The following is a 21471-nucleotide window of genomic DNA, read 5'->3' on the forward strand; positions in this document are numbered from 1 at the left end:
ACCCATATGCATACAAGATATAAATAAATAAACCTAAACAAAATAAAACAAAACAAAAAATCTCTCCTTTCTGCTCTGCTATTCTGCCCCTAAATTTAAACCTCATTTAATAGCTTACTATATGTTGCTGAGAGTTCAAAGCCAACCTAGTCTACAAAGTGAGTCCAGGACAGCCAAGGCTACACAGAGAAACCCTGACTCGGAAAACAAACACACACAAACCTTTAAACAGAGCTACGAAAATGGTATTAAAACCAAACACAGAAACTAAGGCTCAGAACAATTCAGGAACCAGTACAAAATCACAGCTAGAAACCGGTAAGCCCACGCTGGTCCCAAAATGCCCAGGCTTAGGAGGCAGGACAGTTGAGGCTGGTATGTGCTCTGCGGCTCTGCACACTGGATATCGGGCAGGACTGTGTTGGGGTGGGGAGTGGGGGTAGAGTTGGGGGGAGAGTGGGGGGGGGAGCTCCTTTACTTGGCACAAGGCTTCCACAGACTAGCATCAGGCTTCCTCTTTCCCTCTATTCCATGCCAAGAGGAAAGCGGTGCAGGCAGTAACCATAATTGCTTAGAAAGCCACGAATGTGATTCTGGACGTGTCCTATGTTGCCATTGGCATCGGATGGGAGGGGCACGTAACGTAGATATCAGGAAACACAAGGGTGTGCCCCGGTGCACATGTACAGGTCAGAGTTGTCCTCTACAATTCTCTCCAGCTATGTAGGTTCTGTTAGGCCTCAAACCCCAGACAAACAGCTCACTGAGGTGTCTATTTAACAAGTCAAAGTGGACCTGGATGCCAGGTTCTCCCAGCATCCCTCAGTCCCTACCTGTTACAGGGTATGGCTGATACCCTACTCTCTTACCTTAAAATTCTCTAGCCCAGGGCCTAGCCTGCTCTTTCCTGTATATCCCAAACATTTTGGTTACCTGCTCCTTTTTTCTTTGGTCTACTCTTTATGCTCCTGGCCTTTTGGTCTGGCTCTCCACTCTCCGCTGCCCCCTCTCCTCACATGGCTTAGGGTCAAGTTCACGCTAGACTCTCTCAGATGTCCCTGGCTGACTACAATAAACCTCTTCCACCACAAATACGAGAAATCACACCCTTCCTCTTTCCTTTCTTCTTTCTTTCTTTCTTTCTTTCTTAAATTCAGGTTCAATGGACTGGGCTCAGGTCATGAGGATTGGTGGCAAGTGTCTTTACCTGTGAGCCATCTTACCATTCCTGGGGTTGGTAAAAATATTATAGCAAATCCTTGTGATGGACACACGTACTGAGTCCTCTGCGTTCAATCAATAGAAAATTCAGAACACAGAACATGCTCAGGCCTCCTTTCAAAGCAGTGTGATCCATTTGGCAGGAATGGAATTTTCACACCTTAAACAGTCAAAGTGAATTTTGTGGGAATGGTGCTCGGTGACTCATAAGAACAGTCCACCTACTTGGAGGGGCTCTGAATCGGGGGAAACGGAAACAATGTGCCAAGGTGTTCACCCCGGGAAGGTTGGCAGTTCAGGATGTCAGGCCCTGTTGTGACCTTCTCAGCTGAACCACACCCCCAGGCAAAAACAAACAACCAAACAAACACTCCCCCAACCCCCCACACCCGTAACAAAGCCCTCAGCTCCCCGCCGGTAAAGCAGTGAGCTGCGTACTGCCACTTCAAGAGCGAGAAGGTTTGCGGCCCCGCTGCCCCTTGGAGGCAAGGAAACCGCACTGTTTGCCCATGCTAGGGCCACACTCTGCATCACTCACTTCTCCGTGCTCTTATTTGACCCCCCCACACACACACACATTTCTGAGAGATGTGCTCATCCCCATCTTCCAGTCCAGGGAATCGAACCCCCAAAAGAGAGCTTCCGCATCCAAATGTCACACTCAAAAGCCAGTTGAGAAAGGATTGCAAGTCAGATCGCTGCATTTGACTTTAAGGCAGCTGTTGGTTCCAACTGTTTCAAAGGAGCTTTGCAAACAAACCATATATTTTTAATCTCAAAAGGAAAAAAAAAACCCCAAACCTCTCCACCAAATCATTCCATAGCATATGCTATCTGCGCACATATAGTGGTTCATATTCTGAGGCCAGATGGTGAAAGAAAACTTCAAGGCTGGTCCCAGCACACACATACATTTTGGACAAAGGTTTCTTCGCTCAAAGAAGACTGAACTAAGCGATATCCTACGTTTAGAGTCTACTTTTTGTTTGTTTGTTTGTTTGTTTGTTTTTGAGGCAGGGTCTCAAGCAGTCCAGGCAGGCCTCAAACTCCCCGGATGAGCAAGGATGTCCTTGAGCTCCTGATCTTCTTGCCGCAACCTCTGCCAAGACGGGATTATAACCAGGAGACCCCAGACCCGGCTCACAGTCCACATTTTAAGCTCGATATAACGTGTTTCATTCACACCTAACTCTCTAATCTTTTCCCCATTTGTGGGTTTGTAAAAATCATGAGATCAACTAATATATAATTTAAGGTTTCTGTTCTCAGAGTCCAATTAGGAAAAATCTCAAACACAGTGAAGATGAAAGAGTTCTGTGGGGCAAACTCACACGTACGGCACCCACAAGCTTCCAGCATCGCTGCACTGGGGCAGAGGGATGGACTAGTGTGTAAAAGCACTTTGGAGACCTGAGTTCATACCCCCCAAAACCAGATGTGGCAGCATGCCCCAAAATCACACACACACACACACACACACACACACACACACACACAGTTTTGTTTTTTTCCCCAGACAGAGTTCCTCAGTGTAGCCTTGGCTGTCCTGGACTCCCTTTGTAGACCAGGCTGGCCTCGAACTCACAGCAACACACAGTAAGCTATTAAATGAGGTTTAAATTTAGGGGCAGAAGAACAAAGCAGAAAAGAAAGATTAAAGGCATACACCACCACCCGGCTACTTAAATATTTTTAAATTATTTGTTTACTAGTATTTTATGTGTGATGTGGGGCAGGGTGCACAGCATATGTTTGAAGACCAGAAGACAACTTTGTGGAGCCAGTTTCTTCTACCTTTATGTGGGCTTAGGGGGGATCGAACTCAGATGGCCAGGCTTGCACAGCAGGTATGTTCATATGCTGAGCCAGCTCTCCGGCCCTGCTTAAATCTTTTTATTGTTTTCCAATATGTGCCAGGAACCTTCATGGATAATCTCACTTAATCCTTAAAAACTCCTCTTTGATGTTGGGAGCATCATCACTCCCATTTAAAAGTGAGGAAATGGAAGATTAAAGACGCCAGAGGAGACACAAGAATCTGCAAAGCCTCTGTGCACAAAGCCAACCCGAGCTGAGTCCAGTGGAATCTGACCACGTCTGTTTATGTTGGGGGCTTATTTTCTGAATCAGAGAAGGAGTTTCCAGGTGTATAATTCAGTTTGAGAAGTCTGTGTATTGAGCTAGAAAGAATTTGTTCTTTCAGATTCCAAAGATAGATGTTCATCTGGGAGAAAGAAAAGGCCCAAGGAGAGAGAGAGAGAGAGAGAGAGAGAGAGAGAGAGAGAGAGAGAGAGTGTGTGTGATAGAGATGTTCACTGTAGTGATATTTAACGTGGAAGCTAGGCATGTTGGTTGGCTTACATCTGTAATTCTAACACTCAAGAGGCTGAGGCAGGAGGATTTGAGGGAGTTCTAAACCAGCCAGGGTCTCATTGAACGATTCTGTACCATAAATAAATAAATTAATTAATTAAATATCTAGGGTGGAGAGAGAGCTCAGTGGTTCAAAGTACTGGCTGCTCTTCTAGAGGACTCAAGTTCCATTTCTAGCACCCACATGGCAGCTGTAACTCCAGACCCAGGAGACCTATGCCCAGACATAAGCACAGGTAAAGCACCCGTACACATAAAATAAAAGCGAGGTTAAAAATTTTTTTTAAACAAACAAAAATTTTAAATGTGAGTAAGTCCCAGCGTGGTGGTGCACATCTTTAATCCCAGCATTCGGGAGGCAGAGGTAGGTGGATCTCTGTGAGTTTGAGGCCAGCCTGGTCTACAAAGTGAGTCCAGGCCAGCCAAGGCTACACAGAGAAACCCTGTCTTTTAAGTAAGTAAGTAAATAAATAAATAAAAAGTCCATCATGAATACCAAGCATGCTGGTCCTAAGAAAACTTAAGGTTAGCCTCTCAGGACTCCGTCATGGAAGTCTGAGAGAAGCAACTGGAAAGGAAAGCACCTATCAGAAGGAGAGGTCTGTGGCCCAGGATCTGTGCGTATACAGAAAGATTCGCCTGCATGATTGTGGAGCTTGTTAGGCAAAATTATAGAGAGAGAAAGTCCCAATTTCCCGAGGCTCCTACTGCAAAAGTCAATTTGTAAACTGTTTCCTTGGCATGCCTTGGCTCTTCTCCCTGCCTCCCTACAGAAGGAGACCATATGGTAAAACATGAAAGGCTTTGGGGCTAAAATCAGATTGGGTTGAGTCCCAGCTTTGCAGGAATTTTTTTTTTTTTTTTCTCCTTTGAGATAGGGTCCCATGTATCCCAAGGCTGGTCTCAGACTCACTGTGTAGCTGGAGTGACCTTGATAGTCTGGTCTTCCTCCTCTAACTCCCGGTGCTGGGGTTACAGGCGCGAATCTCCACACCTGTTTTTATGTGCTGCTAGCAACGGAAGCCAGGGCTTTATGCATGCTAGCCTACCACCTGACCGACACCCCAGCCCCAGAATTTAAAGTCTTCCTCCTTAACTAAGAACTTTAGTTTCCACATCGGAGGAGCAGGGAATGGAAATGCTATGCCCCGCCCCTGAGAAGGGAACAGGCATCTGAATACACTTGGCACTCTGTAGAGCAGAGGTTCTCAGTCTGTGGGTCACAACTCCTTTTGGGTGGCCTAAGATGATCAAACACATAGATATTTGCATTATGGTTTATAAAAACTACAGTTATGAAGTAGCAACAAAAATTTTATGGTTGGCGGGTCACCAAAACATGAGTAACTGTTTTTTGTTTGTTTGGTTGGTTGGTTTTGGTTTTGGGTTTTTTTTCAAGACAGGGTCTCTCTGTGTAGCCTTGGCTGTCCTGGACTCTCTTTGTAAACCAGGCTGGCCTCGAACTCACAGAGATCTGCCTGCCTCTGCCTCCGAGTGGTGACTAACTGTATTAAAGGGCCTCAGCATTAGGAAGGTTGAAGGCTGCTGCTGCAGAGGTCAAGTTTGACTCAGAACATTATTACTGGTGTTTTCACTTTCACAATATACCATGAAATGAAGAGTAGTTATAAAGTATGTATTATGTATGCCCGATTTTTGTTTAATATGAATATCTGCTGAGAAAAAATAGTTCAAAGTAATTACATGAAGTGTCTAGCACACATTATCCTTGAGCAGGGAAACACCCAAAATACATCCCGACAGAAACCAAATATATTACCTTTGAAGTCAGACAGTAAATGCATGTGTCTGTAGAGCTCTTTTGGGAGGGCATGGCAGGAGTAGCAAGGTCTGATGTAGCCCACCCAGAACTCACTCTGGAGCTAAGGATGACCTTGATCTCCCGACTTCTGTCCCTCCTGCCTCTACTTCCCTAGAGATGGAATCATAGGTGCACACAATTACATCTAATGTCACCATTGCTCTTCAAAGCCATCTGCCCAAAAGGTATTTTATGACACATACCTAGGGTATAACTCAAGCAAAAACTAAAGGAAGATAGAAAATAAAATGACTTACACCATCTGACAGGGCACCACCAGTTTGTGTTGCTGTTGCGCACCTGACATGTGCCTAGTGTCATACCTGCAATATACAACAAGGAAGTGTGTCATTAAATATTTTATACTGATCGATTGTGATAAAGTGAAGACCTTTGGCCTATGTTTATCTAAAGAACATATATTGAATGTATGTGGGTTTTTTTGTTTTGTTTTGTTTTGTTTTTCTTGCCTTCTTTTTGTTTTGTTTTGTTGTTTCAAGACAAGGTCTCACTAGGTAACTCTGGCTAGGCTGGAACTCAATGTGTAGACCAGGCTGACCTTGAACCCACAAATCTACCTGCCTCTGCCTTTCATGTACTAGGACTGGGGCTTGTGTGCCACCAAGACTGGCTAGTTTTCATTTCTTCACTAATGAGTCTACTGAGCCAGGCATGGCGGTGCATGCCTTTAGTCACAACACTTGGGAGGCAGGTAGATCTCTGTGAGTTCAAGGCTAACCTGGTCTACAAAGGGAGATTCACAGCAGCCAGTGCTGCACAGAGAAAAATTGTATTGGAAAAAAAAAAAAAAGAGGGGAGGCCTACTGTGAAGCACTTTCAATTACATGTATGGCTCACATCTGTTGCTTTATTCACATTTAAAAAATATATATAGGGTGTTATATAAGCCGGGTTCACCTTGAACTCACTATATATCCAAGGATAACGTGACCTTGAACTCCAATCTCCCCCAATCCTGTCTCTACTTCGTAAGTTCATGTCTTGTGAACAGTATTTATACAGATAATATAAACTTGGCTGAGATGAAATGCAAATGAAAAAAACTGAGTGGAAAAATACCAAGGGAAGTCCAATGATCGAGTCTGGATAACAGAGTTATGGGTGGATTTTTCGGTTTCTTGACAGTCTTCTATGCCTTCCCCAATGTCCTGTGGGGCACAGATATCCGTGTGATAACTGAAAAGAAGACAAAAGGGTTCTAAGGCCCCTGCCCCCCAGTCAAAAGCTGCCCTTTCTTCTAACGATTGGATCTCCTGCAACTGTTCTTTTCTGATTTCAAAGATGAGGATCTAGCTAACTGAACTCTCCTTGGAAGCTGGGTACAGTGTGATGCCCCGAGCTTTCTCCTTGGGGGGCAGGGATATCTTCTCCACAGAGCAGGGGAAAATCTAAGGTGTGAGGCCTGTGCGAAGCAGTCCCGGCTCAAAGCATCCCTGGCCGAGGAAGTGAGTCACCGGGTGAGTCAGCCCCACCACCCTGCTCTCATTCTTGGTATTGTTCCATATGGCTTCTCCTCTCGGTCACCTTTCTCCCCTGAAGCACACGTGTGGCCTTGAGGTGGGCCCTGAATCCCTTCGGGAGGAAGGCTCCTGGGGGCTGGTCCTGTGACATCCATTGCTCATGGTGCCCGCCTCAGATCACCCAAGTGCCCCCTTCTCAGGCTCCCACTAGTCCTTCCATACGGGGCTTATCGTTGATCCTACGTTACAGAGGGGAACACGGACTCCCAGAGGCTAAGCACTGTGAAGCCCAGAGCGCCCTGTGAAGAAGCTGAAACTTGAACCCAGGCCTGCCGGCCAAGCTTCACACACAGCTGGATTCTCCTCGTTCGTGTTTCCTGGAGTTCTCATGCAGGTCTGGCCCAGACAAGAATACAAAGAAATGAGCCCTGTCTTCTGTGTCTCTGTCACCTTAGATTCATCTGTTCAAGGTCTTTGTCTGCTCGTTTTGATCTCTCAGAAAATGGTTTTTTTTTTTGGGGGGGGGCGGGGCAGTGCCTCTAAAAGCCTTACATCTGGGGCTAGGAGTGTTGTTTATCAGCTGAGTGTTCGCCTGGCGTGTGTAGGACTCGGTCAGATATTTGCACTAAAGTATCACTTTAGGTCCATTTTAACTCCTCGAAAAAGGACCTGCAGGAGAAGCTCCCCATGGGAATTCCTCCCATTGGGAAACACACAGGGAGGAAAGAGTGTCCTCACTGCTGTTCCCTCTAGAACAAGGCCACCAGCCACGCAGGCTTGGCCTTCTCCCCAGGAGCCCAGACTTTGCTTTCAGTTTATTAGCTCAAGTGGGTGGAACCAGGGCCCAGTAAGCAGATGCTCATGTGGTGTGGCTGCCCCAAGAATGCCACCCCCTCACAGATGCCACCAGCCCAGAGTCACACCCGGGTTTTAAACACTCCTCCCCCCACCCCAACTTTGTTTTAAGCTTTTTTTGTTGTTGTTAATATGTTTTACATATAATATGGTCATATAAGTCAAAAGCAACATATATTACACACATATACACTAACTGAAAAATAGTCCCTACCCAAGTTTTTTTATACCCAATTTCTACTCCACCTACAGTCTTCACGCTTATGTATGTTTTAAGTGTGTGTGTGTGTGTGTGTGTGTGTGTGTGTGTGTGTGTAAATAAACACACACATGCACCCACCACAACTATCTTCGTTTGACTTTATTTTTCTATACTATGTTTTACACGTGTCTCTGTAGAGGCTTGTGTACATGAATGTGGGTACCTGTAGAGGCTTGTGTACATGAATGTGGGTACCTGTAGAGGCTTGTGTACATGAATGTGGGTACCTGGAGAGGCTTGTATACATGAATGTGGGTACCTGGAGAGGCTTGTGTACATGAATGTGGGTACCTGTAGAGGTTGTCGGATCCTGCGACGCTGGAGTTACAGGCAGCTGTGAGCTGCCCATCATAGATGCTGGGAATCAAACTCCAGCCCTCTACAAGAGGAGCGAGCTCTCTTAACCATGGAGCCACGTCTCCAGCCCCTACCATGCGCCTTTTAAAATCAAAGCTCTGGGCTGTTTTGCAAAAGTTAAAATGCTGGCGTAAGAGCACATTATTACTAAGTCTGATGAAAAGGAATCTGTTAAGCATTTTCTTTATAGAAACATCTTCGTGTGTGTGTGTGTGTGTGTGTGTGTGTGTGTGTGTGTGTGTGTGTGTGTGTGTTTTCCTTTTCCTTTGTTTTTGTGCTTGTTTGAGACAAGGTCTAACTTTGTAGCCCTGACTAGCCGGGAACCCAGTGTTTAGGGAGGCAGAGGCAGGTGGGTCTCTGTGAGGTGAGTTCGAGGTCAGCCTTGTCTATGTAGTGAACTCCAGGCCAGCAATGGCTGCATAGTGAAACCCTAAAACAAAAGCAAGCCATGGGGAGTAAGCCAGGAAGCAGTGCTCCCCACAGCCTCTGCTCCAGCTCCCACCTGCAGTAGGAAGTCCGGCTTTGACTTCCTGACCTCATACACTGTAAACTCTGAGATGAAATAATCTCTTCCCACCCAAGCTGCTTTTGGTTAATGTTTTATCACAGTAATGGAAGAGCAAACCGTATCTGCATATCTGTGACCCCCAGTACCTAAAAGGCTGAGGAAGATCATTAGTTTGAGGTAGCCTGAGCTACATAGTAAGGCTTGGTCTCAACAAAACAATAAAATACAGTTATTTTTACATTTTATTTATTTATTTAATTTTTGCATTTATTTATTTTGTCATATATATGATTGGTTTGCCTGTATGCATGTATGTGCATTACGTACACATGTATGTATGAACCTGGTGTCCATGGAGATCAGAAGAAAGTATCAGATCCCCTGGAACTGGGGTTAAGCGTGGTTTTGAGCCACCATGTGGGTGCTGGAAACCACACCCAGGTCCTTTGGAAGAACAAGTCTTCTTAGCTGCTGCACCATCTCCTCAGCCCCTGTTTCTTTTTAATGGAGTCTTATGTATCCCAGGCTTATCTCAACCTTATATACAGTCAAGGATGACTGGCTGCCTCTGCTTTCAAAGTGCTGGGGTCCTAGTGTATGCGACACCTGGTTTTCTGTTGCGCTGGGGTTAGAACCCAGGCCTTCATACATGCTAGGAAAGCACTCTGCCAACTGAGCTACATTCCCCAGCCCTAATTTTGGATATTTGTTTTGACCTAGAATCTCACTCTGTGACCCGTGCTGGCCTCCAACTCATTGCAATCCTCCTGCTTCAGCCACCCAAGTGATAGGAGTAGAGGTGTGTGCCACCAAACTGGGCAGATGACATCTTTTAAATTAATAGTGGACAAACTGTGGCATACTCACTCACTGCAATACAACCCACCCAAACTCCAGGTCCTTGGGAAGCCGAGGAAGGAAGATCACATGCTCAGGGCACGCATGAACTGTGAGCAAGGAGTCTTCACGCAGCCAGGGATGGGCTTCTGAGCAATAGAGTCACCTCTGGGCCTTGTTTGAACACATGAGCATGGAATTGCTGTGTGGTAGCAGAGGACCACCTTCACTGTAACCATTTTTTGCCTTTCCAGGTGTCCTGTGGCCTACCTGTTAGTCTCCTTCCTGGAGAGGAAAGAGTTTCAAGAAAGAGTTTCAGTGGCTGGCTTTTCTACTTCACTGGGCAGATAAGTGGCAGACATGGGATTCAAACTCAGATCTGAAAACAAAACAGTTTTCAGTTTCCCCCTAGGAACTGCAACGTGAGTCTGACTTCTTGCCAGGAGGCTCAAGTTCAAGGAGGCCGAAAGGACCTATAAAGGGAGGGCTAGGGGAATTAATGAAATAAAAACCTTCCTTTCTGACTTTGGCTCCGTTCCAAGAGTTCTGACTTGTGCTGGGAGAGAAGCCTGGAAGGGGCCCCTTTGGAGAGCCCTTTCTATGCCCTGCTACCAGCTCTCCCAAGGGGACCAATTCCTCATGTTTACAGTGGGTATGACATGAGCTCTTAAAACTTTATAGGCACTTAACATGCATCATCTCAGGAGAAAATGGCTTGACTCAGGGTGGGCCTGTCTCCCTGCAAGCCACCCACGGAGCGATCAACACCTGGCCAGCTATGTGCAGAAGACGCTATCTGCGACCTGAATTACGTCACTCTGTTCTCAGCCTCACGGGCCCTTCACTTGTACAGTGACAGCCTGACAGTCCCAAACAGCCTTCCGGCATGCCTGGATTGTCAGGGCGGAGCCTCAAACTCCAGTCCCTTCAGAGTCTGGGGTAGGGGGCGTACTTGGAGAATTAGACAAGTGTCCCACATGGAGCCTAGAACCCAGGAGTCAGGAAGAAACTGTTGGTCCCTTTCACTTCCCCTAGTCAAAGAAAGGGGTGCTACGCTATCCAACGTGAGGCTGGATGTTAGAATACCCCCAACATGCCAGGCCCAAGAAGGTCACCTCTTGCTTCTGTGCCTTCAGATTTTACACTCAGAAAACTGGACCAGGTCCAAATGCATTGGATGGAATGCAATGATGAAAACAGTATTTCCTTCAGCTGAAAGGGGAGGTGATAAGAGAAATAACTCCTTAATCCCTTGGCTATGCAGAGAGCCCCTCCATCTCCACGCAGAGATGTGATATTATAGACACGGAGAAACTGCTGGGAGAAGCTGGACTCTTGCTAACCCAGGGCCAGTCACTCTAGGGGAAATGAGAGGACATTGTACTGGACCCAGGCACGAGCGGGTTCTCTGTCTCATGTGTATTGTAGAGACTTAACAGATTTCCAAAGAAGGACTAGCAATGGCACCTGCTGCCTTAGACTGTGGAGATGGGGACCCAAAGAGCGGGACACCACATTTAGATACCTTGATGGGTAAAATGAGATGACATGTTAGAGTGAAAGTCTCATTGGAAGTCCAAGTGGCCTACACGCAGGGAGCGATGCATCTGGTTCTGCACTGGAGGTTCTGTAGCTCAGCAGATCCTTGTCTTGATAAAGTGGGACAGTCAATTACCTCACATACAGTCATTTAGTTTGAGGTTTTACTTTGTTTCTGCTTGATCCAGGATCTCAGTGTGTAGTCTAGGCAACTGCAAACTAGTCAGCCTCTCACTATGACACTTCGAGGAGCTGGGATTGTAGGCATGTGCCACCAGGCCTAGCTTCCTTGCTTTGTCTGTGTACGTGTTGTCTCGTTGTTACTGTTGTTGTGGTTTCATCCTTTGTTTGTAGATAGGATCTTGCTCTTTACACCAGGCCAGCCACGAATCACTCACAACCCTCTTGTTTGGCCTCCCAGTGTGGGGATTCCAGGCATATAAAACCATGCGGGCATTTTGAAGATCAAAATTATAACCCATATTCAGAACTTGGAATATTTTGCATTGAAACATTCCAAATACTTAGAATTCTATTCTTTTTGTGGAGGAGTGAGGAGGACATGGTCGCACTATGTAGCCTTGAATTTATAGCAATCCTTCTGCCTCAGCTTCCCAAGTGTAGGGATTATAAGCATGAACCACCATGGCTTGCTCCAAATGTCCAGAATTTCTTAAAATATAAGGACTCTTTTTTTTTTCATTCTTTTCCTTTTCTTCCTTCCTTTTCTCTTCTTTTTCCTTCCCCTCCCTCTCCCCTTCACCTGTCTCTCCTTCCACCTCCTTTCCTGCAAAACAAAGGGCCGGAGAGATGGCTCAGTGGCTAAGAGATCTTGTTCTTGCTAAGGACCCAGGTTTAGATCCCAGAACCCACAGGGTGGCTCCCCACTGTCTCCAACTCCAGTTCCAGGTGACCCAATGCCCTCTTCTACGCTCATCAGCTACCAGGCATAGACGTGATGCACAGAAATGAAGGCAAAACACCTGTACACATAAAACAAATCTTTTTAAAAGGGCAAAACAATATAAACGGTATTGACCTCATCTGCCATAAAACCTGAAGTAATTCAGTGTAAACCAAAGCAAACTCAGATGTCGCCCCCTCTGATGCTTGAGCACAAAGTCTAGTTGCAAGTAACAGAATCTAAAGTTCAAAGAGAGAGAGAGATAAATGTAGTGTCTTCTGTGGTCAAGTTGCAAGCCAGACTGTAGACCTGCCCCATCTCTTGGGGGCAGTTTTCCCTGTGGAGGAAGAGATGAACAAAGGCATTGTGAACTCACAGCCGTATGGCTTCCAGCTCAAAGGCAGGGGGGCAGTGAAGAGAGCAAGTATTCTCTCCTACCAGAAGGAAAAGGGAAGAATTCTGATTGGCTTGGTTTAGTTTCTATTCCTGTTTCTGGACCAATCATGAGTCTGTTCCAAAAGAAAAAAGAAACAGATTCATGTAGAGGAATTTTATTTCAGAACATGGCTGGTCTGGCAAGAGATCATATCCAAAGACCTTCTAGGTCTGTTAATCTGGCTGGTATACAAACATGCCTTTAATCCAAGAGACAGAGGGAAACAGATCTGAGTTCAAGGCCAGCCTGGTATAGAGCAGGTATCAGGTAAAGAAAAGCTTAGGCAAGGCATGGTAGTTAATCCCAAACAATGAAAGTAATGTTGGTAGAAGGAAGTACCCATGTGTTACAATAATTTGTATCTGTTAGGCCTAGGAAGCCAGTAACTGACACAAAGAGACTGAAACATAATTCAAAGCTGCAAGCACTATGGGAGCACTATGCTGGGCAGAATCTAAACTGCTACTAATCTAACAATAAACTAAAATAAACTACTCTAATCCTCATAACCTACATATAGCCCAAGCACTTGCCAATCTGATCCTTCTCTCCTCCAACAACTGTCCCCTCAATTGTCAACTGTCCATTAACTGTCAACTCCTGGCTCCTCCCCCTCTTAGAGAAGTACGGCCTTCCACTTCCTGTCCTTCTGCCCAGCTGATTGACTAATCAGCGCTTTATTGACAGTTGTTACATCCACTCAAGACATTCCTCCACACCCATGTTTGAAAGTGATAGATTTGTTGTTGTTGCTTGGTTTTTTTGAGACAGGGTTTCCCTATATAGCCTTGGATGACCTGGACTTGCTTGGTAGACCAGGCTGGCCTTGAACTCACGGAGAACCACCTGCCTCTGCCTCCCCAAGTACTGGGATTACAGGCATGCACCACCACTCTTGGCTTAAAAAGTGATGTTTAATTGACTGGCAGAAAAAGTGATGAACCAGAGAAAGATTTGACAGAATAGGATATGCCCAATTCTTATGAGCACAGAGAGGAAAGGGAAGTTACTTAAGGGGGCAACACAGAGAGTGAGGAGAGAGGAGGCAGTTTCACCAGGGCAGGAAGAGAGAGACAGGTTGCCGAGAGACAATGGGCTAGACTCAGGTGAAGAATGGATGAGCCAGAGAATGAGAAAGAGCCAGGAGATTAGAACAGATTGCTGGAGTTAGTTTGAGGCCAAGCAGAGCAATTCAGGGACGGAGAGAGAAGCCAGATTGAATAAGTCAGCTGGGAGAAGAATTTGAGCCAGAACAGCTAAGTTGAACCAGCCAGCCCAGAGTTCAATAGGAACAAGAAAGGGTGAGCACAGTAAGTCTTAGAGGCTGCAAACATTCTAGGCCTAGGTTAGATTATACGGAGGCTAGAAGCTTCCGGGACTAGGCTTAGGTTAGCAAACAGAGGCAGTAATCCTCTGAGACAATGATTGAAACAGGAGAATAAAAATTCCTTTTATAGATTTAGGTCCAAACTAAGCTAACTGGATAGCTTTCTGTGGGTTTGATGGCCTGCGAACCCTCCCAGTTAGACAGTTCATGTTTGCCATCTTGTTTCGGAATATACCAACTACAGTGAACTTGATTGCCCAGCCAATGCATACACGACATACAACACACACACTTAGGCATATACATAACCTGCTCAGGCTTCCTATAAGGTGATTTATTAATTTGATACTTTCACTAATGTAGAGACTATAAGTAGTTAAGCTGTGCAAACTCTTAACTGAGTAGCAGGCCTGGACTGTGAACCTAAGCGGGCCAGCCAGAAGTCACACACACAGTCATATCAGGCTATCTAAATGAGCTACATAGGAAAGACTAGAAAGGAATTGTCATAAACGTCTGCATGCTTGTAGTACGCCAAGGTGTGGCTCCTAATGGCATGGCTCTCCATGTGTGAGCATGGGTTGGGGACTGGGTGAGAGGTCCCCAGATTCCTGCCATGCTTGCTGCCTGCACTGGGGAAAGCTACCTTTGATGTGCCCTGAAAGCCACTGGGCACAGCACTATCTGTTTATCTAGCCCTCTGCTAGCACCTTGGCTCTGACTCTGGCTTTGTTTTTACCTGTTCCCAAGTCTGTGTCCAGTGACCCAAGCCCTATATCAGGGATCGGGGGGGGGGGGGGGGGGGGAGGGCAGGAAAGCATGTTTTGATGTTTGGTTTGTGTTCCTGGTTCAGACTCTGTCCCTAACATATTATAAAAAGCAGCTTGTTTGTTGATTGTCTGAGTTTAAGGGAATTGGATTCAATTGAAAAAACATGTTGTGAGTTTCTACTCTGAGCCAGCCTATGTGGCCTGGGATATGGCAATAGATGAGAAGCAGATTTTGATTTAATATTTTAAAAACACTGTCTAATAAAATTAATCTTTACCTCTAAATTGTTCTGCTCTGTGTTAGGCAAAAGCTTTCTTCCTGGTCTGGGGGTCCTCTCAGTTTCTAAAACCTCTCCAATCCCTCCTGCAGAACATAGCCAGCCTAGAATGCTACTTAGACGCCTGAAATGTCCCACCCTCTTCTCTCCCCTGAGTCTGGCCCAAAGAAGCCTTGAGCCTTTACCATGCCCTAGACAGTAGATCTGCTTCCGGCACGGTTGTCCTTGCTTGTTTGTGCTGATGGGGATGAACCCTTGGCTTCTAACATACCAGACAGCTCTCCACCAGCTGAGCCCCAGCCCCACTCTGACCCCCAGCTCTTCTTAGGCTTAGGCAGCAAAGCTTTAGCTCATGACCTGCCTCGTAAGTGCATAAGCTAAACGGAGCCAATCAAATGCAACTGGACTTTTACTACTTTGTGGGTTCTTCTTTCTTCTACCTCTTCACCCCCTTTCCAACCCCCTAACACTAGATAAGAGGGGGGGGAAAGGCTAGAGAGGAAAGGAAAGCGATCCCTGAATAAAGTCAGGAGTCAAAAAGGGGGGGGGGGCGACGCGACATTACAGCTAGATCACTTCCTGCATTAGGGGCATCAAGTTCCTTCGAGGAAGCTTGATCTTTGATGTCAGGATATTTAACTCCTTCTTTGTCTTGCTTCTTCTTTGTACAAACTACTTAGCAAGTTGCGACCAATAGCAAACAACAGCCCACCATGCCTCGCATGGCCTAGCATTTATGTAACCTCTAAAATGTCCCCAGAATTTCAAACGTCACACAGTCCCAGAAACTATCTGCAGCTGGTAAAACCATGCCTCTGCTAGAACAGGAGGCAAATCATAGTCAGCTGCTGGGAAGCAGCCCAATATCCCACACCTGGGATTAAAACGAAAACATATTCTTATAATATTTCTGTGTTTTTGAAAGAAACCAAAATTCTCTCCACAATCAGATTCTGTTGTTGTTTTTCTCTTCAAGTTTTGTATGTGTTCACCCACATGTGTACATGTGTACACATGCATGTGGACCCAAGAGGACAATGTACGGTATTTTCCTAGGTTGTACTCTACTTTTGAAACAGAAGGCCTCTCATTGAAGCTGAAGCTCACCCATTCAGGCAGACAGACTAGCCAGTGTGCTCTAGAGAACCCTGTCTCTGCTTCTTCTGGACGAGGCACACAGCACTATACCTGGCTTTTTACAAGTCTGGTTCTTATACTTGAATGGGAAGCACTGTACTGGCTAAACTCTTTCCCTAGCTCCCCTAAAAAAATTATTGTTGTTGTTGTTGTTACTACTATTATTTAGTTTTCATTATATAGCCTTGGCTCGCCTGGAATGTACTATGTAGACCAGGCTGACCTCAGACTTACAGAGACCCACCTGCCTCTGCCTCCCAAGTGCTAAGATCAGCATGCATGCAATTCCAGCACTCAGGAAGACAGAGGCAGGTGGATCTCTGTGAGTTCCAGGCCAGCCTGGTCTACAAAGTGAGTTCAGGATAGCCAAGGCTACACAGAGAAACCCTATCTTGAAAAACCAAAGAAAAAACAAACAAATCAAAAACAAAAATGCTAGGATTAAAGGCATATGCCAACTAGCCCAGGTAAAAAAATTTTAGAGAAGTAATTGGTTCACCGCAGGCCACTTGCTTTTGCCTACAGTACCTGTGACTTTCTAAAGCCCATGGTCTTAATGGTCATTAATGCTTGGACTTTGCCTTCAGAGTCAATGTCGGTATCTGTGTTGAGGTCACAGAAACGTAGACTTTTGTGACAGATCCTAAGGCAAAAAAAAACAAAACAAAACTTTTTTTTTTTTTGAGACAAGGTTTCTCTGTGTAGGCTTGCCTGTCCTAGACTCACTTTAAAGACCAGGCTGGCCTCGAACTCACAGTGAACCTCCTGCCTCTACCTCCCGAGTGCTGGGATTAAAGGTGTGCCCCACCACGCCTGGCCAATATAAGGTCTTAACATGTAGCCTAGGCTGCCCTTGACCTCAGAGAAATCCTCCTGCCTCATCCTCCTGACTGCTAAGAGTATAGACATGTACCACCAAGGCAGGCAGATTCTTTATTCTTAAAATTCTAGGCGTCAGAGAGCAATTAAGGATGGCTGGCCCTGGCATGGGAGAATGTTATGGCTTTCAGATGCCAAGCTTCCATCAGGTGAAATCCTAATCAGAGAAGGAAGTCTATAAAGAGAAAAAAAAGCAGAAGTATGGGATTACCCATGAGGCATTGCTACGAGAGAGGAAGAAATGTATCAGGCTGAGCCCCTTTGCGTCCTCCATGAGCCTCACTTTCTACACGGGGTATCTTGGATACCTCTCAAGAAATTTTGTAATTCACTTGAGCAATTTTGACACGGCCTCCGCTTTTCCAACCAGACTTACTAAAACATTCAGCTGTTTTAGCCATCTCGTTATTATCACAGCAAGTACAATAAAGGGTACGTTATTCCACCTCTCCCACGGAGATGGGGAGGTCTTTTCATTTCTGTTTCGTCTACTGTCCCTTTCCCCGGCGTTAGCACGCAGTCTGTTTAACGGAAGGGCTCGGGATCTAAATGCACAGTAGTAGTAGTGTGTGCAAGTCCCGGAATACCTCGGGTTCAATACCCAACACTAAAAAAAGAAGGGGAAGAAAAAGGCTTTGTGAAAGAATGTTTATCTCCACTAAATTGGCTTTCCAACCTTCCCCAATCTGGCTCCATATCTAACCTCGTTTCCCACGACGTCTCACTACACACCCTCCACTGTGGTTAAACCAGTCTCACCGAGACACGCAGCTCCTCTCTTTGGGCCTTTCCTCAGGTTGGAATGCCCTCCTCCTCCTCCTCCTCCTCCTTCACCTATTTATCGCTCTAATATAAAGCCACCTCCTCCTTCATTCATTCCTCAAATACTTCCCGAATGCCCACTCTATGACAGTCATTATACTAAGTAAGTGCTAGGTGCCAATGGGAAACAACACAGACACCATGTTGCTTATGGCCTTCCAAACCTTCTCTATGAAGCCGCCCCAGGGAGTGCCAGACCCTGCCACACACACCCACACCATCGCCTTCCTCCTTCTTTCGTAAGATTGCCTCAGTACCCCCAATAGCTAGCTGTCTGTGAAGTTTCTCTTGAGTTTTGCCCGGTAGGCTTCCTCCTGACCAGTGGATTTTCTGTGCCTTAAAAATTTAAGCCTGAGTTCACACTCTGAAAAATTTATTTATGTGTTTCAGCTTTGGGGAATCAGTAATCAATCACCTTTCTGTGAAAAAAAAAAATTTTTTTTTTAATATACTCATTGCTTCTTTCTTGGTTGAATGTGTCTCCTGCTCTCTCTCTCTCTCTCTCCTGGCCTGGAAAACAGAAAGACAGAGAAGCATTTGTCTGGCTTAGCCATCCTAGAAATAAACAGTCCGCCTGGGTTTCAGCTGATCCCAATAACCCTGGCCGTAAAACACCATCTAAATCCAGGGTAGGGATGAACAAATAGAGGTTTTATTTGTTCTGTTTAGTCCAGGGTGCTGTGGGAGAGAGCTTCGCAGACCTCCTCACCACAAACTCTTGCTGACAAACAAGAAGCCACTTCTCTGGCGACCTCCTGGACAGCGTCCTGGTCCTTCCGCGTCACCTCCCCCTTGTCTCCATTACTTCTCAAAGACACCTTTCATCTCTGTGTCTTTACTGGGTGGACCGGGACCATGGGGGGAAGGGAGGGAGGGGGACCGGGACCCTCAATTTCATTCCCTTCCCGGACTTAATAAGCATAGCAAAAGTGTAGCATCCCAGACCCACCCAATACAACCTCACTGCAGGCTCAGTCTCCACACAATGACAGCGACTTTTAGAAACACAAAGTTACTCTTTCAATTCATGGCGGGGGAGGGGGGGGGTCGCGGCGATCATCCTCCAGTGAACCCCAAACCTGCACTCGGCCAAAGTCCTGGGGTGGATGGCAGAGTGTGAATCATGGCTCTCTGTGCCGATTGCATCAGCCACAAGCAGCTGTGAGCAGCTTGCTCCCCAGCAGAGGCTTTATGCCACACACCAGACCCTGACTTTTTCTTCTGAAAGCAGGGGGTTTACAGTGCTGTTTGCATCCAGACAGTAATTGCTCTGAGGCAGAAGTTATTTTCATTAGGTTCTAGCATCTTTGGACTCTACTAGGTTGTCCCTGCCTGAGAGATTTCCCCCATGCCCTAAGTTCTTAGCTCAGAAGCATCTTTTTTTGGGGGGGGGACGAGGGGGGTGGTTTTGAGACAGGGTTTCTCTACGTTATCTTGGCTGTCCTGGACTCAATATGTAAACCAAGCTGGCCTCAAACTCACAGCGATCCGCCTGCCTCTGCCTCCCGAGTGCTGGGATTAAAGGCCTGCGCCACCACGCCTGGCCAGAAGCATCTTATACTGAACACAGTTAAGAAGTTTGGACCAGAGCTTGCCTCAGTGGCCTGACCTGGCTTAGGCTTGCTTTGTATAGATTTTTCTTGTCTCTCTTTTTTAAAGGGGGTATTTTTTGATATTTTATTTTTAAATTATGTGTGTGTGGGGGGGGTGTGGGTGTGGATGTGTGCACCTGAACGTGAGTGCCTGAGGAGTCCTGAAGAGGGTGTTAGAGCCCCTGGAGCTGGAGTTACAGGCGGCCTGACACCAGAACTGGAAACTAAACTGGCGCCCTCTGTAAAATCAACACATGCTCTTAACCTCTGAGTCATTTCTCCATTTCACCATTTCACCTGTCCCCTTTTTCTTTTCTTTTCTTTGAGACAGACTCTTGCACATCTAGCTGGCCTTGAACTTGCTATTCAGCCTTAGCTACAGATGACTTGAACTTGTGCTCTTCTGATCCTTCCTCCTTTCACCTTCCTTTCCCAGTCTGGGCATCACAAGCAAGTGCCACCATGTAGTGCTTATGTGGCACGGCATCCTGAGGACAGGGCTTCATGCATGCTCTACCAGCCCCGTGGTTCTCCCTAGCTCCTAGGAGACCTCTAAGGCAGGTGCTCTGACTGTCTCATCTTTTAGGTAGGGAAACTGAGGACAAGGATAGAGTTGGCATCTCCATAGCTGGAAAGCAGGATAGGCTGGCTTCCTATCACATGCTCTTTTGTTTGTTTGGCTTTAAGCTTTTTGTTTTTCGAGACAGGGTTTCTCTGTGTAGCCTTGGCTGTACTAGAACTCACTCTGTAGACCAGGCTGGCCTCGAACTCACAGAGAGCCACCTGCCTCTGCTTCCCTAGAGCTGAGACTAAAGGTGTGTGCCACCACGGCCGACCTCCTTATCTGACTTACTTCTTGTCTATCAGTACTACCTAAGCCTGTCTCAAATAAGCATTCATACTTGCTACAAATGCTGAGGCTCTGTATCAGACTGTCGGAGACTTGGCAGTGAACAAAACGGGCACAGATCCTTGCTGCCACGGATTATACAGTAGGTGTAGGAGACACACACATGAAGCATACTGGATAGCTGACTCTGCCTCCTGAGTGTGGCCACCACCGCCTGGCAAGACTTGTTTCTTAACAGTGTCCCTCTGACTGCAGTATTGAGAACAGACTGAAGGAGGCCAGGTTGGGAGTATTGATAACACAAGTGAGAAATCATCAGTGAGAGGAACTTAAGGAATGAAGTCGCAAGGCTGTAATCCCAGCACTCGGGAGGCACAGGCAGGTGGATATCTGTGAGTATGAGGCCAGCCTGGCCTACAAAATGAGTCCAGGACAGCCAGGGCTATAAAGAGAAACCCGCAAGCTTAGGCTACATAGTAAGCTAGTCCCCAAAACAACAACAAAGAAAATATCTCATCAAACAATTCTCGGCTCCGTTTTGCTGGCTATGGTGACCCCAGCACCTGGGAGGCAGAAGCAGGGAACCAAGAATTTAAGGTTATCCTTGGCAACATGGTAAGTTTGAGGTCAGCCCAAGCTACACGACATCCTGTCTCAAAAACTTAAAAAGAAAGAAGGAAAGAGCGAGATCTCTTATGTAGTCTAGAAGTATAGTCACCTTGGCTTTGTAACCAATGACTTGGGGCGGGGGGCTATGCCATGTACCAGAGGTCTGTGCTCTACTCCGTACCCAGAATTCTGCCTCTCCCTCCCACCTTTACTGGGATCTGAAGGCTGACTCACCAGCCAAAGGACCCTTGGCCCTTGGTTGAAAACTCCAGAACAGTGGGAGACAGCGGTGGCGCACGCCTTTAATGCCAGCACTCGGGAGGCAGAGGCAGGCAGATTTCTGTGAGTTCGAGGCCAGCCTGGTCCACAAAGCCAAGTCCAGGACAGTCAAGGCTACACAGGGAAACCCTGTCTTGAAAAACCAAAATAAGGAAAAGAAAACTCCAATGTCATGACTAGATTTGGTGAAGAGAGTAAGCTTGTACGGTTTTACAAGGGAGGCTGCAAGAGCTGACCGGAAAGTGGTAAAAAGGGAAGACACAGAGGCTTCTACGGAAAGGCAAGGCAGATTTTACTCTTTAAAAATGCCTGCAGCGTTTCTTGCTGTTGTTC

General features: G+C 46.3%; 2 long non-coding RNA genes across 2 annotated transcripts; one reads left to right on the forward strand and one right to left on the reverse strand.

Moving 5' to 3' along the window:
• Positions 1-5380: 5380 nt before the first annotated feature.
• On the reverse strand, positions 5381-12373 carry LOC311583409. The gene is made up of 6 exons (XR_014774489.1): positions 12295-12373; positions 11242-12042; positions 9766-10001; positions 6497-6613; positions 5674-5739; positions 5381-5527 (listed from the first exon to the last, which is right to left on the reverse strand). It is a non-coding gene; the product is annotated as an uncharacterized lncRNA (long non-coding RNA).
• LOC311583412 lies at positions 6931-10359 on the forward strand. The gene is made up of 3 exons (XR_014774493.1): positions 6931-7041; positions 7074-7291; positions 9971-10359. It is a non-coding gene; the product is annotated as an uncharacterized lncRNA (long non-coding RNA).
• Positions 12374-21471: the final 9098 nt, after the last annotated feature.

This window comes from Acomys minous (assembly GCF_964271855.1).
Source record: "Acomys minous genome assembly, chromosome: 14".
NCBI lineage: Eukaryota > Metazoa > Chordata > Mammalia > Rodentia > Muridae > Acomys > Acomys minous.